Genomic DNA, 6,779 nt, shown 5'->3' on the forward strand with positions numbered 1-6,779 from the left:
GACCTTTATGCAAGGACGAGGAAGGTTTTACTCTTCAAGTGATGAGCTGCCCAAAGTGTAGGAGTGACATGGTCAGATCCTGCCCTCCTCAAACACTCAGAGGCATCTGGCTTAGCGCGTGTTGTCTGCAAAGATGCAGCAGCGACCCACACGTGCTTCCCGTCCTGTCCAACTCCAGCCAGTGGCTCACCATGAGTGGCTGCAGGGCCACCCCCTTATTTTGCCACATTTGTCTTTTTATTCCTCTACAGGGACTGGAACATAGTGGCCTCTTCAATGCTTGAAGATTGATATTAGGAGAGTAAGGGAAGAACGCTTTCTGCCCAACCCAAGTTATAACATTCACTCTTGCAGTGAGGTGGACAACATATATAACTGTCCATTACGATGTGTGTTTATGTGTGTATGTGGGGGGGAAGGGGAGACAGAGGAGAGACTGGATCTATGCTTTCATTGGTTCCTCTATCCAAGTCATTATTTTATCTGAAATGTATGGCCTTAGACTAGCCATCTCTTTTCATCCTTTTGGAACTTTTCCTCTAGGTCCCTTCAAAGCTCAGCTCAAGTACCAGCTCCTACATAAAGTCCTTCCTGATATCACCGGTTGCCAGGACTCTTCCCTGTCTCCCTGAAATTACTTGGTATTTATTCTATCTTTTTTTCAGGTTTTTGCAAGGCAAATGGGGTTAAGTGGCTTGCCCAAGGCCACACAGCTAGGCAACTATTAAGTGTCTGAGGTCAAATTTGAACTCAGGTCCTCCTGACTCCAGGGCCAGTGTACCACCTAGCCACCCCTACGTGGCATTTATTTACCTCTGAATATAATTCTTTCAAATAAAATGTAAAATCCTTGAAAATGGAACTATTTCATTTCTGTCTTGGTACTTTTAGTAGATACTCACTGAGTATCTATTATATAGCTATACAAGCGGGCCCTTCAAATTCTTGATGATTTAAAGGGAATTAATAGCAATAATGATTGTACTGGTCAGGTGACAGTTGCATCATATCCATTAGGGCAGCTAGGTGGTTGAGTGGGTAGAGCATCAGCCCTGGAATCAGAAGTACCTGAATTCAAATGTGACCCCAGACACTTGACATCTACTAACTGTATGACTTTGGTTAAGTTGCCTCACATCCAGGGCATCTTGTTTCATAGAGGACCACAGGACTCAGATGGCTTTGGAGGAGAAAGAGGCTGATACCTAAGCACCCCCCCACACACTCAAATCCAGCTCATGTGCTTGCCATGGCCTCACCTCCCTGATGTCGTGGTCTTCTTCAAGAATGAAGGACAAAGATCATTATCTATTAATAGTTTGCCTTTTGCCTTCTTCAAATTGTGGTTTTTGAGCTCTCAGTGACCCAGTATGGTGTTAGTAATGACATATATATATATATATATATATATAATATTATAATGATGATGATGTAATGATTGTAATTTATACCACACTTTAAGGTTTGCAAAGTGCTTTACAATGATCTCATTTCATCCTCACAACAATGCTGGGAGGAGGTATAATTATCATCTCCATTTTACAGATGAGATTTTTAGTTTTCATCTTTATCCTGATGATATACTCTCAGGAAAGTCTGATTTTTGCATCTTATCTCTCCTCTTTCCTTTATAGCTTTGGAGGGTCATAGATGAAACTGTTTCAGTTGAACATTGAGGACTCGACTGACTTCCCCTCTGAACTCTAGGAAATAATGCATGATGGCACACCAGTTGAGACATTTGATATTAACTTAAAGGAAATCACTGTCATTGAATACAAAGTCACTGAACCATTGTAAAAACAGAATAGGAACTTTGAGTGGTATGTCATGAGGGAAAATAGTGACTGGCAGAGTGATACCACACCTTCCAGAGCTCCATGAGGGAAAAGTTAGAAGAAAAACATTTTCTATTCTTTATTATTTTACTTTAAAAATTGCTGTCATTTACCCCTGTAAACTCTCCCTCATGACCAATGCCAACAGCTTCAAAATTGGATGAAAATGTTGACAACCCGATGACTTTTCAGTCTGAGCAGTTCTCCTCTGATCTCAGGGTTACCTTCACCTTCTCATTCCCCTTCATGTGGGCAGCAGATCCAATCATTTTGCCTTCTTCCTTTTGCTACAACAATTTTCATAGGATATATTTTTGTCTTTTTACTAAATGCTATTGACAGTGTAACTATTTGGGAAATGGTTCTTGGGGAATTGTGACAAGGAAACTCACTTTTTAGAATATGTTAATAAAAAAGCTATATCCTGTAAATCAAGTTACAAATCCAGAGAGGGAGAAACATCAGTTGGCACTTAGAGATGTGTATCTCCATGGGGCAAGTGGGCTTCTGAATATAAACTATTTTCTACAGGTGCTTTACAATATACAGAAATACAATGACATGGGTTGACAACTAATCAGCCTTTGACCTTGAAGGAAGTTTGTTATGTTTCATGAGAAGGGAGCAGAGACTTTTTAATCTTTAATGATTTGCTAGTTTCCCCACTGGCCTCAGGAGTTAAGATTTGAGTGGATTACATGGGTACAAGAAGTGATGGTAAAGCAAGGAAAAACAGGTAGTCAGGTCCTCCTGACTATCCATTAATACTTCAAGTCCCAGGGGCAGTTAGATGGCACAGTGAATGGAGCAGCAGCCCTGGAATTAGGAAGACCTGAGTTCAAACTTGACCTCAGACAGTTAATGATTACCTAGCTGTGTGGTCTTGAGCAAGTCACTTAACCCCATTGCCTTGCAAAAACCTAAAAAAAAAAAATACTTCAAATGCCCTAGGAACAAATAAATTCAAGGAATATCATTTTCTGTATAGGTGAACCAGGCAAATTACCTAGAAATTTCATTTTTGCCCTCATAGCAAAGATTTCTAACTCCCTCCATAAGATTACTGCCTTCCTTGACTTGCAACTATATAGCAACATCATGAAATGGAGATGCCAAAAAAAAAAATGGGTACCTATAGAAATTATCAGCTTTGGATCATCTATTATTAGATATGTAATTTCCCAAAATCAATGCAGTCTCCTTGTGTTCCAATTTTAGAATCAGCTCAGACGATCTGCTATAGGATTGCCATATTTATCAATGAACTAACTTAATGGTCTCCCTATCCAAATTAATATCGTAATCTGGACAATGTATTTTAATTCACTTTGTTTTTCTATTGTGGATGATGAGTGAATTTATATTTTACTCAAGACACTTTATAGTATTTGCAAATGCAATTAAATTAGTATAATGTGCTCTGCTATTAGAATTTGAAGAATAAAAAAGATAATCTTTTTACTTGTATTCTACATAGGACATCCTCTATGACACTGATGTCATAGAGTTCAGCATGTCTTACTTGATATAACTACTTAATAGATTGTTAGTTATATTTCCATGATCACATATGCTGTAGGATCTCAGAGTACTTGGGTTCATCCACCTATTCAATGTGTCATTGAATCTTATGTGATTTTAATGTGTGTGTAGAAGAAACTTTGAGTAGAATTATTTTTCTTACTATTAATAAATGTATTTTCTTACTATTAAACTGGATGCTTTTTGTTGTTGTTTTTGCAATACAATACAAGGTCACATAACTAGCAAGTATCAAGTATCTGAGGCCAGATTTAAACTCAGGTCCTCCTGACTCCAGGGCCAGGGTTCTATCCACTATGCTACCTAGCTGCCGCAGGATACTTTTTTCCTTTTTTTTAAACCAGTGTCCCCTTATTCTCTGTACCTGTGAGTTAGTTATATAGTTATGAAATACAGTGATGCACTCTGAACCCTGCCCTGAAGGAAGGAAGGAAGGGAAAGAGGTAGCCATAAATATCCAGACTGACTGATGAGTAAACAAATGTATCCCCTAACCCAAGGGAATAAATTCTAACATGCTTTGTGTTTATCTTAACATCCTTGAATTTGGTGCCATCACTACTAGTACTTGGAGTCTTCTTTCCTCTAATTGCTATTTTTGTAAAAGAACTTGGGTTTCTTTTTTTTCTACTTTCATTTAAAATTACAGACCCCCTTAACCATTTGGGGCCATTCTGAAGCACCTGTTATTGACAGAACTGATTTCTTGAGTTTTAGTCATATGGATGGTTTCAGTTCCCAAACAGGATGTGTCAGGTCCATTTTTATCTGAACTTTATTTTAAAAATATATGAGAACCAGAGGTAGTTAGATGGCACAATGGATAGAGCACCAGCCCTGTAGTCAGGTGGACCTGAGCTCAAATCCAGCCTCAGACACTTAATAATTACTAGCTGTGTGGCCTTGGGCAAGCCACTTAACCCCATTCCCTTGCCAAAAAAAAAAAAAACCTAAAAAATATGAGAACCAGATGAAAATGACAATGGTATCCATTATTATCATCATTATAATGCTATCAGGATGATATAGCTAACAGATAGATTGATAAATTGAAATAGATAGATAAATAGATAGATAGATGTGTGTGTTGTCCTTCATATACTTTGTATTACTTTGTGAGCATATACTGTTTTCTTCCTCATCTTCAACTTTTGTAAATGAGCTTGTTATTATTCAATCATTCACTTGTGCCAGACTTTTTGTAACCCTATGGACCATCTTGTCTACCAGGTTTTCTTAATAAAAACACTGGAGTAGTTTGCCATTTCCTTCTCCATTGGATTAAGGCAAACAAAAATTAAGCTACTTGCCTAGGGTCACTCAGCTAATGAGTCTAAGGCTGATTTGACTCAGTTTTCCTGACTCAAGGCCTATTGTTCTATTCACTGAGCCATTACTGCCAAAAGAACTAGTTCAAACAAATACTTAAGAGTCAGATAATTAACTTCATTGATACTTCATTTACTTAATTACAGAGACAAACTGCATTGGCTAAAGAAGGGGGCAGAAAAAAGGTGTTCCAAATTAGAAAAATTTAAGAATCTTGTAATCTTTAGATTTAAAAGCTTAGATTCTGGTAATCCTCTTGATCTAGATCTGCAGGGAGCCCACAGGCAGCTGAGATATCATTCCCATCTTTCCCATGGTCATTGAGCCATTACAATGATGCAAGAAAAGAGTGAGTCAGCATCAATACCCTTCATTATCTCAATTCTCATATTTTAACAGAAGCAAAAAAGAGGAGAGAGAGAGCAGGATTCATTGGGAAAAGGGCAGAATTTTCCTTTGACTTGCAGGAAATTAAAAAGTTCAGTCATATTGGGAACCAGTTTAAAAAAACAAACAACTGTACAGATTATTTTAAAATTTTGCCAAGTAACAAGCCAGGAAGCAGCTGCTGTATATGACGCAACAGTAAAAGACTGGCAGTTCACTTAATTGGAAAAACTAATGAGATATTCTTGATTAATTACAAAAACATTACTATAACTATTGTTGTAAATAGCTTGGTTAGGATGTTGTTGAGAGGGTTGTTTATACTTTCAAATGCATTTAAAATGTATTTTAAAAATTATGTGGTGATTAAAAAGTTTCATGAGACATTTTCTGGGTAAATTAATCATTTTATTACTAGGGAAAATTTGTTAATTAAAGGTTGATCATTTGGCCATCTCTCTTAGACCAAAGACAATCTTGATAGTGATCTCAGGGCTTATATATTCTTTTGGAAGAGGAATGGCTATCAACTCTTATCAATGAATAATTAATGGGAGAAAGAATATTATGGTGAGGGGCTGAGAGTGACATCATGTCACCCTTGGATAGAGAGACTGTCTCTATACCCAGATTACCCTTGTCTCAGGCAATCTATTCAAGAAATTATGTCTCTCTCAAGTTGCAGCAGAACACAGTCCAATCTCATTATCACCAATGTCCTTCAAGAGACTAAACTTTTTATAAAAATCAGAACTTTAGAAAAGAGGGAAACTCTGGATTTTCCCAAAACATTTGTTAGTAATATGTATTTCTCTCTAGTAGAAAATTCAAATATATGATGAAAATCTCTGTGCACAAGACCAAGATGTCAAATTATTTTATTTCCTTTGGCATTAAAAAAAAAACAAGTAGGGGGAGCATAGGGGAGAGAGAAGATAAATGCTTGTTAATTAAAATAAAATTAAGAGAATAGGAAAAAACAGATAATATTTCTCATTTTTCTTGATTTTCCTTACTTTTCTCAGATTTCTTCATAAGGAGTAGTACTTATTCCAAATGCTATTTTACGCCTCTTCTTCCCAGATTTGGAAAGTATTTCTTAATGATCAAACAATGTGGTACTCTCAGTTTTGAACTGATCAAGATTACCAAGATCAAGGAATATAGGTGATGAAAATCTTGTTTGGAGCAAACCTTAAGGATACATTTTGTTACTATTGAGTCAGATGCTTTTTTGAACACCAAATAATGCAAAGCCATAACTGTACTTTTTTGATAAACCTTTCCTGCAAGTGAAGCTTTTTTGATTTCCTGATAATCACATAAAGTTCTCTTGAATTGGTGCAGAGGATAGAATGCCAACCCTGGAGTCAGAAAGACTCATCTTTATGAGTTCAAATCTGTCCTCAGACAGATTCCTAGCTGTGTGACCTGCACAAGTCACTTAATCCTGTTTGCCTCAGTTTCTTCATCTGTAAAATGAGATGGAGAAGGAAATGGCAAACCACTCCAATATCTTTGCCAAGAAAACCCCAAATGGAGTCACCACTGAACTGACTGACACTTAAATATCTATTAATGTATCTCATTAACCTCATAAACTGACACATAACACTGATGATCATCCCAACTACATAATAAAATGTATGGGCAGATCCTAAAACCAGTAGCATTTATATTAGG

This window comes from Macrotis lagotis, chromosome 3 (assembly GCF_037893015.1).
Source record: "Macrotis lagotis isolate mMagLag1 chromosome 3, bilby.v1.9.chrom.fasta, whole genome shotgun sequence".
NCBI lineage: Eukaryota > Metazoa > Chordata > Mammalia > Peramelemorphia > Peramelidae > Macrotis > Macrotis lagotis.